The sequence below is a fragment of the Lampetra fluviatilis genome, unplaced genomic scaffold, assembly GCF_964198595.1.
Source record: "Lampetra fluviatilis unplaced genomic scaffold, kcLamFluv1.1 SCAFFOLD_825, whole genome shotgun sequence".
Classification (NCBI taxonomy): domain Eukaryota; kingdom Metazoa; phylum Chordata; class Hyperoartia; order Petromyzontiformes; family Petromyzontidae; genus Lampetra; species Lampetra fluviatilis.
Genome location: NW_027621596.1, coordinates 10,001 through 21,462, shown reverse-complemented (window position 1 = coordinate 21,462; position 11,462 = coordinate 10,001). Strand labels below are relative to the sequence as shown.

General features: G+C 57.5%; 1 long non-coding RNA gene and 1 other non-coding gene across 2 annotated transcripts in view; both read left to right on the top strand.

Annotated features, from left to right (window-relative positions):
* The first annotated feature begins 2,778 nt into the window (after positions 1-2,778).
* On the top strand, positions 2,779-2,851 carry TRNAR-CCG (transfer RNA arginine (anticodon CCG)). The gene has a single exon. It is a non-coding gene; the product is annotated as a tRNA-Arg (tRNA).
* An 8,087-nt stretch (positions 2,852-10,938) lies between these two features.
* Positions 10,939-11,462, top strand: part of LOC144955457 (uncharacterized) — a 5,502-nt gene continuing 4,978 nt past the window's right edge. The window contains exon 1 of the long non-coding RNA XR_013641684.1: positions 10,939-11,037. This is a non-coding gene — a long non-coding RNA (uncharacterized LOC144955457). The remainder of the gene's footprint in view (positions 11,038-11,462) is intronic.

Sequence of the window (11,462 nt, the reverse complement as noted above, 5' to 3'; positions counted from 1 at the left end):
ACTTCCCCGACTGTCTACGTGGCAGAGGTGTGGACTCGAGTCATGAATTTGATGACTTGCGACTCGACTTGGACTTGCATAACAATGACTTTGTCCCACCTATGAGATGTGGACTCGAGTCATGTGACTTGGACTCGAGTCAGACTCGAGTCATGAATTTGATGACTTGCGACTCGACTTGGACTTGCATAACAATGACTTTGTCCCACCTATGAGATGTGGACTCGAGTCATGTGACTTGGACTCGAGTCAGACTCGAGTCATGAATTTGATGACTTGCGACTCGACTTGGACTTGCATAACAATGACTTTGTCCCACCTATGAGATGTGGACTCGAGTCATGTGACTTGGACTCGAGTCAGACTCGAGTCATGAATTTGATGACTTGCGACTCGACTTGGACTTGCATAACAATGACTTTGTCCCACCTCTGAGATGTGGACTCGAGTCATGTGACTTGGACTCGAGTCAGACTCGAGTCATGAATTTGATGACTTGCGACTCGACTTGGACTTGCATAACAATGACTTTGTCCCACCTATGAGATGTGGACTCGAGTCATGTGACTTGGACTCGAGTCAGACTCGAGTCATGAATTTGATGACTTGCGACTCGACTTGGACTTGCATAACAATGACTTTGTCCCACCTATGAGATGTGGACTCGAGTCATGTGACTTGGACTCGAGTCAGACTCGAGTCATGAATTTGATGACTTGCGACTCGACTTGGACTTGCATAACAATGACTTTGTCCCACCTATGAGATGTGGACTCGAGTCATGTGACTTGGACTCGAGTCAGACTCGAGTCATGAATTTGATGACTTGCGACTCGACTTGGACTTGCATAACAATGACTTTGTCCCACCTATGAGATGTGGACTCGAGTCATGTGACTTGGACTCGAGTCAGACTCGAGTCATGAATTTGATGACTTGCGACTCGACTTGGACTTGCATAACAATGACTTTGTCCCACCTCTGAGATGTGGACTCGAGTCATGTGACTTGGACTCGAGTCAGACTCGAGTCATGAATTTGATGACTTGCGACTCGACTTGGACTTGCATAACAATGACTTTGTCCCACCTCTGAGATGTGGACTCGAGTCATGTGACTTGGACTCGAGTCAGACTCGAGTCATGAATTTGATGACTTGCGACTCGACTTGGACTTGCATAACAATGACTTTGTCCCACCTCTGCTACGTGGTTCTTTCGGTAAAGTCACCACGTAGAAGGGAAGTAATAAAATAATAAAACAATTACATTTTTTTAAAAATAAAATAATACAAATAAAACATTTTATTTTAAATAAAATAATAAAAATAAAACGTTTTATTTTAAATAAAATAATAAAAATAAAACGTTTTATTTTAAATAAAATAATAAAAATAAAACATAATGAAATAATTTTCTTGGTTCTTTCGGTAAAATCACAAATAGGGTTTGACGTCACGCGATTTTGACGTCATATTTTTGTGACGTCATGTGGCGAAGGGGGGGTGTCGTCCTTAAATGACGTCACGCGATTTTGGAGGATTTTTGACCCCCCCCCTTAGTGCGTGACGTCATTTATGGACGGCCCCATGGCACCTGCAGGGTCTGTCACGTGACCTCCTCCTCATGCACCTAGCCTGGCACAGCAGCACAACCCATGGCACCTGCAGGGTCTGTCACGTGACCTCCTTCTCATGCACCTAGCCTGGCACAGCAGTACAACCCATGGCACCTGCAGGGTCTGTCACGTGACCTCCTTCTCATGCACCTAGCCTGGCACAGCAGTACAACCCATGGCACCTGCAGGGTCTGTCACGTGACCTCCTCCTCATGCACCTAGCCTGGCACAGCAGCACAACCCATGGCACCTGCAGGGTCTGTCACGTGACCTCCTCCTCATGCACCTAGCCTGGCACAGCAGTACAACCCATGGCACCTGCAGGGTCTGTCACGTGACCTCCTTCTCATGCACCTAGCCTGGCACAGCAGTACAACCCATGGCACCTGCAGGGTCTGTCACGTGACCTCCTCCTCATGCACCTAGCCTGGCACAGCAGCACAACCCATGTCACCTGCTGAGTCTGTCACGTGACCTCCTCCTCATGCACCTAGCCTGGCACAGCAGCACAACCCATGGCACCTGCAGGGTCTGTCACGTGACCTCCTCCTCATGCACCTAGCCTGGCACAGCAGCACAACCCATGGCACCTGCAGGGTCTGTCACGTGACCTCCTCCTCATGCACCTAGCCTGGCACAGCAGTACAACCCATGGCACCTGCAGGGTCTGTCACGTGACCTCCTCATGCACCTAGCCTGGCACAGCAGCACAACCCAAGTCACCTGCTGGGTCTGTCCCGTGACCTCCTCCTCATGCACCTAGCCTGGCACAGCAGTCAACCCATGGCACCTGCAGGGTCTGTCACGTGACCTCCTCCTGGTGCACCTAGCCTGGCACCGCATGGCACAGCAGCACAACCCATGGCACCTGCAGGGTCTGTCACGTGACCTCCTCCTCATGCACCTAGCCTGGCACCTGCAGGGTCTGTCACGTGACCTCCTCCTGGTGCACCTAGCCTGGCACCGCATGGCACAGCAGCACAACCCATGGCACCTGCAGGGTCTGTCACGTGACCTCCTCCTCATGCACCTAGCCTGGCACCTGCAGGGTCTGTCACGTGACCACCTCCTCCTCCTCCTCCTGGTGCACCTAGCCTGGCACAGCAGTCACAGTGCAAGGCCGAGGCTTTATTAAGTTCCCGTGCCCTCTCGCTCGCTGTGGGCCCAGTGGCCTAATGGATAAGGCATCAGCCTCCGGAGCTGGGGATTGTGGGTTCGAGTCCCATCTGGGTCGTAGAATTTTATTTAAATTTTTTTAATATTTTTTTATTTAATGCAATTAAACACGAGATAGTTTTTTCAGTTTTCCACCTTCTATTGATGACCTCGTCGTGTTTTTTTTTTTACATTTATATCTCTCTCTCTCGCCTAAATGGCTAAACTGGTTTTATGTGCCAATGGCTGAGTGTGTGTGTCGCAATCGCGAAGGGGGCAAATCTGCAGTGTCGCGTTGTGTCCACGGGGCGGCGGTAAAGTTGCGAAGGGCGAGAGGTGGTGTGGTGGGTGGGTGGTGTGGTGGGTGGGGGGGTTGGTGGGTGGGGGGGTTGGTGGGGGGGTGTTGGTGGGTGGTGGGTGGGTGGTGAGTGGGGGGGGGTGGTGGGTGGTGGGTGGGTGGTGGGTGGTTAGTGGGGGGGGTGGTGGGTGGTGAGTGGGGGGGGTGGTGGGTGGGTGGGGGGGGGTGGTGGGGTGGTGGGTGGTTAGTGGGGGGGGTGGTGGGTGGTGGGTGGTGAGTGGGGGATGGTGGGTGGGGGGGGGGTGGTGGGTGGTGAGTGGGGGGGGTGGTGGGTGGGGGGGGTTGGTGGGTGGGGGGTGGGGGGGGGTGTGATGGGTGGGAGGGGTGGTGTGGTGGGGTAGTGTGGGGGGTTGGTGGGTGGGTGGTGGGGGGTTGGTTGGTTGGTGGGTGGTGTGGGGGGTTGGTCGATGGTGGGGGGGGGGTGTGACACTTCACCTCTAACACGCCCACTCCACCACCTCTAACACGCCCACTCCTCACCCACCCTGCCCACTCCGCCGCCTCTAACACGCCCACTTCACCTCTAACACGCCCACTCCACCACCTCTAACACGCCCACTCCTCACCCACCCCGCCCACTCCGCCGCCTCTAACACGCCCACTTCGCCTCTAACACGCCCACTCCTCCGCCTCTAACACGCCCACTCCTCACCCACCCCGCCCACTCCGCCGCCTCTAACACGCCCACTTCACCTCTAACACGCCCACCCCGCTTTGACTCCGCCCACTCCATCACCACTCCATCACTCCACCGCCTCTAACACGCCCACTTCGCCTCTAACACGCCCACTCCTCACCCACCCCGCCCACTCCGTCGCCTCTAACACGCCCACTCCGCTTTGACTCCGCCCACTCCGCTTTGACTCCGCCCACTCCGCTTTGACTCCGCCCACCCCATCACCACCACCATCTTCACCACCATCACTCCACCACCACCACCATCATCACCGTGACGAACGCCATGAACATCCTGCCCAAGAAAAGTTGGCATGTCCGCAACAAAGACAACATCGCACCACCTCTAACACGCCCACTTCGCCTCTAACACGCCCACTCCACCACCTCTAACACGCCCACTTCGCCTCTAACACGCCCACTCCGCCGCCTCTAACACGCCCACTCCACCACCTCTAACACGCCCACTTCACCTCTAACACGCCCACCCCGCTTTGACTCCGCCCACTCCATCACCACTCCATCACTCCACCACCTCTAACACGCCCACTCCTCACCCACCCTGCCCACTCCGCCGCCTCTAACACGCCCACTTCACCTCTAACACGCCCACTCCACCACCTCTAACACGCCCACTCCTCACCCACCCCGCCCACTCCGCCGCCTCTAACACGCCCACTTCGCCTCTAACACGCCCACTCCTCCGCCTCTAACACGCCCACTCCTCACCCACCCCGCCCACTCCGCCGCCTCTAACACGCCCACTTCACCTCTAACACGCCCACCCCGCTTTGACTCCGCCCACTCCATCACCACTCCATCACTCCACCGCCTCTAACACGCCCACTTCGCCTCTAACACGCCCACTCCTCACCCACCCCGCCCACTCCGTCGCCTCTAACACGCCCACTCCGCTTTGACTCCGCCCACTCCGCTTTGACTCCGCCCACTCCGCTTTGACTCCGCCCACCCCATCACCACCACCATCTTCACCACCATCACTCCACCACCACCACCATCATCACCGTGACGAACGCCATGAACATCCTGCCCAAGAAAAGTTGGCATGTCCGCAACAAAGACAACATCGCACCACCTCTAACACGCCCACTTCGCCTCTAACACGCCCACTCCACCACCTCTAACACGCCCACTTCGCCTCTAACACGCCCACTCCGCCGCCTCTAACACGCCCACTCCACCACCTCTAACACGCCCACTTCACCTCTAACACGCCCACCCCGCTTTGACTCCGCCCACTCCATCACCACTCCATCACTCCACCACCTCTAACACGCCCACTCACCCACCACGCCCACTCCACCACCTCTAACACGCCCACTTCACCTCTAACACGCCCACTCCACCTCTAACACGCCCACTCCTCACCCACCCCGCCCACTCCGCCGCCTCTAACACGCCCACTTCGCCTCTAACACGCCCACTTCGCTTCTAACACGCCCACTCCGCTTTGACTCCGCCCACTCCATCACCACCACCATCTTCACCACCATCACTCCACCACCATCATCACCGTGACGAACGCCATGAACATCCTGCCCAAGAAAAGTTGGCATGTCCGCAACAAAGACAACATCGCTCGCGTCCGCAAGGACGAGGCTGGCGCCGCTGAGGAAGCACGGGAGATACAGCGGCGTGTGGAGCTAGCAGAACAAGAGGCGAGTTTCACTCAGTCAGTCACTCAGTCAGTCACTCAGTCAGTCACTCAGTCAGTCACTCAGTTACTCACACACTAAGTCACTCAGTCAGTCACTCAGTCACTCAGTCACTCACCCCACTCACTCACCTACCCACTCACCCACTCACCCACTCACTCACACACTCACTCACCTACTCACTCACCCACTCACCCCACCCACTCACCCACTCTCTCACTCACCCACTCACCCACCCACTCACTCACCCACTCACCCACCTACTCACCCCACCCACTCACCCACTCACTCACCCACTCTCACCAACCCACTCACCCAATCACTCACTCACTCACCCACCCACTCACCCACCCACTCACCCACTCACCCACTCACCCACCCACTCACACACTCACTCAGTCACCCACTCACCCACTCACTCACTCACCCACTCACCCACCCCACCCACCCCACCCACTCACTCACCCACTCACTCACTCACCCACTCTCACCAACTCACTCACCCACTCACCCACTCACCCACCCACCCACCCACTCACCCACCCACCCACCCACTCACTCACCCACCCACCCACCGCACTCACTCACCCACTCACCCACTCACTCACCCACTCACCCACCTACTCACCCACTCACCCACTCACTCACCCACTCACCCACCTACTCACCCACCCACTCACCCACCCACTCACTCACCCACCTACTCACCCACCCACTCACTCACCCACCCACTCACTCACCCACTCACCCACCTACTCACCCACCCACTCACCCACCCACTCACCCACCTACTCACCCACTCACTCACCCACTCACTCAATCACTCACCCACTCACCCCACCCACTCACCCACTCTCTCACTCACCCACTCACTCACCCACTCACTCACCCACTCACCCACTCACTCACCCACCCACTCACTCACCCACTCACCCACCTACTCACTCACCCACTCACTCAATCACTCACCCACCCACCCCACTCACCCACTCACTCACCCACTCACCCCACCCACTCACCCACTCTCTCACTCACTCACCCACTCACCCACTCACCCACTCACTCACTCACCCACTCACCCACTCACCCACACGGAGACCCCCGAGGGAACCCCGCCGAGAGCCTAGGCTCGGCCGGCCTCGGGTCGGTGTACGCCCGCCGAGCTGGCTAGGAAAGTCGGTGAAAGCCTCGGGCCTAGCCCCCTTCCACCACGGACACCGTGTAGTCAAAACACTCTTCACAGGCAGGAGTAACGTAGAGTCTGAAACACTCTTCAACATCTACCACGACCTCCTGTAGACCAGGCGAGGTGGTCAACATCTACCACGACCTCCTGTAGACCAGGCGAGGTGGTCAACATCTACCACGACCTCCTGTAGACCAGGCGAGGTGGTCAACATCTACCACGACCTCCTGTAGACCAGGCGAGGTGGTCAACATCTACCACGACCTCCTGTAGACCAGGCGAGGTGGTCAACATCTACCACGACCTCCTGTAGAACAGGCGAGGTGGTCAACATCTACCACGACCTCCTGTAGACCAGGCGAGGTGGTCAACATCTACCACGACCTCCTGTAGACCAGGCGAGGTGGTCAACATCTACCACGACCTCCTGTAGACCAGGCGAGGCGGTCAACATCTACCACGACCTCCTGTAGACCAGGCGAGGTGGTCAACATCTACCACGACCTCCTGTAGACCAGGCGAGGTGGTCAACATCTACCACGACCTGTAGACCAGGCGAGGTGGTCAACATCTACCACGACCTCCTGTAGACCAGGCGAGGTGGTCAACATCTACCACGACCTCCTGTAGACCAGGCGAGGTGGTCAACATCTTCCCACGACCTCATGTAGACCAGGCGAGGTGGCCAACATCTACCACGACCTCCTGTAGACCAGGCGAGGTGGTCAACATCTACCACGACCTCATGTAGACCAGGCGAGGTGGTCAACATCTACCACGACCTCATGTAGACCAGGCGAGGTGGCCAACATCTACCACGACCTCCTGTAGACCAGGCGAGGTGGCCAACATCTACCACGACCTCCTGTAGACCAGGCGAGGTGGTCAACATCTACCACGACCTCCTGTAGACCAGGCGAGGTGGTCAACATCTTCCCACGACCTCCTGTAGACCAGGCGAGGTGGTCAACATCTACCACGACCTCCTGTAGACCAGGCGAGGTAGTCAACATCTACCACGACCTCCTGTAGACCAGGCGAGGTGGTCAACATCTACCACGACCTCCTGTAGACCAGGCGAGGTGGTCAACATCTACCACGACCTCCTGTAGACCAGGCGAGGTGGTCAACATCTACCACGACCTCCTGTAGACCAGGCGAGGTGGTCAACATCTACCACGACCTCCTGTAGATCAGGCGAGGTGGTCAACATCTACCACGACCTCCTGTAGACCAGGCGAGGTGGTCAACATCTACCACGACCTCCTGTAGACCAGGCGAGGTAGTCAACATCTACCACGACCTCCTGTAGACCAGGCGAGGTGGTCAACATCTACCACGACCTCCTGTAGACCAGGCGAGGTGGTCAACATCTACCACGACCTCCTGTAGACCAGGCGAGGTGGTCAACATCTACCACGACCTCCTGTAGACCAGGCGAGGTGGTCAACATCTACCACGACCTCCTGTAGACCAGGCGAGGTGGTCAACATCTACCACGACCTCCTGTAGACCAGGCAAGGTGGTCAACATCTAACCACGACCTCCTGTAGACCAGGCGAGGTGGTAAACATCTACCACGACCTCCTGTAGACCAGGCGAGGTGGTCAACATCTACCACGACCTCCTGTAGACCAGGCGAGGTGGTCAACATCTACCACGACCTCCTGTAGACCAGGCGAGGTGGTCAACATCTACCACGACCTCCTGTAGACCAGGCGAGGTGGTCAACATCTACCACGACCTCCTGTAGACCAGGCGAGGTAGTCAACATCTACCACGACCTCCTGTAGACCAGGCGAGGTGGTCAACATCTACCACGACCTCCTGTAGACCAGGCGAGGTGGTCAACATCTACCACGACCTCCTGTAGACCAGGCGAGGTGGTCAACATCTGCCACGACCTCCTGTAGACCAGGCGAGGTGGTCAACATCTACCACGACCTCCTGTAGACCAGGCGAGGTGGTCAACATCTACCACGACCTCCTGTAGACCAGGCGAGGTGGTCAACATCTACCACGACCTCCTGTAGACCAGGCGAGGTAGTCAACATCTACCACGACCTCCTGTATACCAGGCGAGGTAGTCAACATCTACCACGACCTCCTGTAGACCAGGCGAGGTGGTCAACATCTACCACGACCTCCTGTAGACCAGGCGAGGTGGTCAACGTCTGCCACGACCTCCTGTAGACCAGGCGAGGTGGTCAACATCTACCACGACCTCCTGTAGACCAGGCGAGGTAGTCAACATCTACCACGACCTCCTGTAGACCAGGCGAGGTGGTCAACATCTACCACGACCTCCTGTAGACCAGGCGAGGTGGTCAACATCTTCCCACGACCTCCTGTAGACCAGGCGAGGTGGTCAACATCTACCACGACCTCCTGTAGACCAGGCGAGGTGGTCAACATCTACCACGACCTCCTGTAGACCAGGCGAGGTAGTCAACATCTACCACGACCTCCTGTAGACCAGGCGAGGTGGTCAACGTCTGCCACGACCTCCTGTAGACCAGGCGAGGTGGTCAACATCTTCCCACGACCTCATGTAGACCAGGCGAGGTGGTTAACATCTACCACGACCTCCTGTATACCAGGCGAGGTAGTCAACATCTACCACGACCTCCTGTAGACCAGGCGAGGTGGTCAACATCTACCACGACCTCCTGTAGACCAGGCGAGGTGGTCAACATCTACCACGACCTCCTGTAGACCAGGCGATGTAGTCAACATCTACCACGACCTCCTGTACACCAGGCGAGGTAGTCAACATCTACCACGACCTCCTGTAGACCAGGCGAGGTAGTCAACATCTACCACGACCTCCTGTAGACCAGGCGAGGTAGTCAACATCTACCACGACCTCCTGTAGACCAGGCGAGGTGGTCAACATCTACCACGACCTCCTGTAGACCAGGCGAGGTGGTCAACATCTACCACGACCTCCTGTAGACCAGGCGATGTGGTCAACATCTACCAATGACCTCCTGTAGACCAGGCGAGGTGGTCAACATCTACCACGACCTCCTGTAGACCAGGCGAGGTGGTCAACATCTACCAATGACCTCCTGTAGACCAGGCGAGGTGGTCAACATCTACCACGACCTCCTGTAGACCAGGCGATGTGGTCAACATCTACCAATGACCTCCTGTAGACCAGGCGAGGTGGTCAACATCTACCACGACCTCCTGTAGACCAGGCGAGGTGGTCAACATCTACCAACGACCTCCTGTAGACCAGGCGAGGTAGTCAGCATCTACCACGACCTCCTGTAGACCAGGCCAGGTGGTCAACATCTACCACGACCTCCTGTAGACCAGGCGAGGTGGTCAACGTCTACCACGACCTCCTGTAGACCAGGCGAGGTGGTCAACATCTACCACGACCTCCTGTAGACCAGGCGAGGTGGTCAACGTCTACCACGACCTCCTGTAGACCAGGCGATGTGGTCAACATCTACCACGACCTCCTGTAGACCAGGCGAGGTGGTCAACATCTACCACGACCTCCTGTAGACCAGGCGAGGTGGTCAACGTCTACCACGACCTCCTGTAGACCAGGCGATGTGGTCAACATCTACCACGTCCTCCTGTAGACCAGGCGAGGTGGTCAACATCTACCACGACCTCCTGTAGACCAGGCGAGGTGGTCAACATCTACCACGACCTCCTGTAGACCAGGCGAGGTGGTCAACATCTACCAACGACCTCCTGTAGACCAGGCGAGGTAGTCAACATCTACCACGACCTCCTGTAGACCAGGCCAGGTGGTCAACATCTACCACGACCTCCTGTAGACCAGGCGAGGTAGTCAACATCTACCACGACCTCCTGTAGACCAGGCGAGGTGGTCAACATCTGCCACGACCTCCTGTAGACCAGGCGAGGTGGTCAACATCTACCACGACCTCCTGTAGACCAGGCGAGGTGGTCAACATCTACCACGACCTCCTGTAGACCAGGCGAGGTGGTCAACATCTACCACGACCTCCTGTAGACCAGGCGAGGTGGTCAACATCTACCACGACCTCCTGTAGACCAGGCGAGGTGGTCAACATCTACCACGACCTCCTGTAGACCATCTAACCCGTGTCGCTCTATCTCCGCTCTAGGCCCGTACGGAGTTCCTGAGGTCACGTTCCAGGGCCCACGTCGGTGGTGGGGGGGCGGTTGGTGGGGGGGCGGTTGGTGGGGGGGCGGTTGGTGGGGGGGCGGTTGGTGGGGGGGCGGTTGGTGGGGGGGCGGTTGGTGGGGGGGGAGGAGGAGGTGGGGGACTCGATCTGCTGGGACTCGAGCCGGCCTCCATCGGGAGGTCGTCGCGGACGCAGGGAAACCGTGAGCACGCCGAGGAGAAGAGACTTGAGCAGGTGGGTTGTGGGTGGGTGAGTGGGTGAGTGGGTGGGTGGGTGAGTGAGTGGGTGGTTGAGTGGTGTGGTGAGTGAGTGAGTGGGTGGGTGAGTGGGTGGGTGGGTGAGTTGGTGGGTGAGTGTGTGGGTGGGTGGGTGAGTGAGTGAGTGAGTGGGTGGGTGAGTGGGTGGGTGGGTGGGTGAGTGGGTGGGTGAGTGGGTGGGTGGGTGGGTGGGTGAGTGGGTGGGTGGGTGGGTGGGTGAGTGGGTGAGTGGGTGGGTGAGTGAGTGGGTGGGTGGGTGAGTGGGTGGGTGGGTGAGTGGGTGGGTGAGTGGGTGAGTGGGTGGGTGAGTGGGTGGGTGGGTGAATGGGTGGGTGGTGGGTGGGTGAGTGGGTGGGTGGGTGGGTGGGTGAGTGGGTGTGGTGTGGTGGGTGAGTGGGTGAG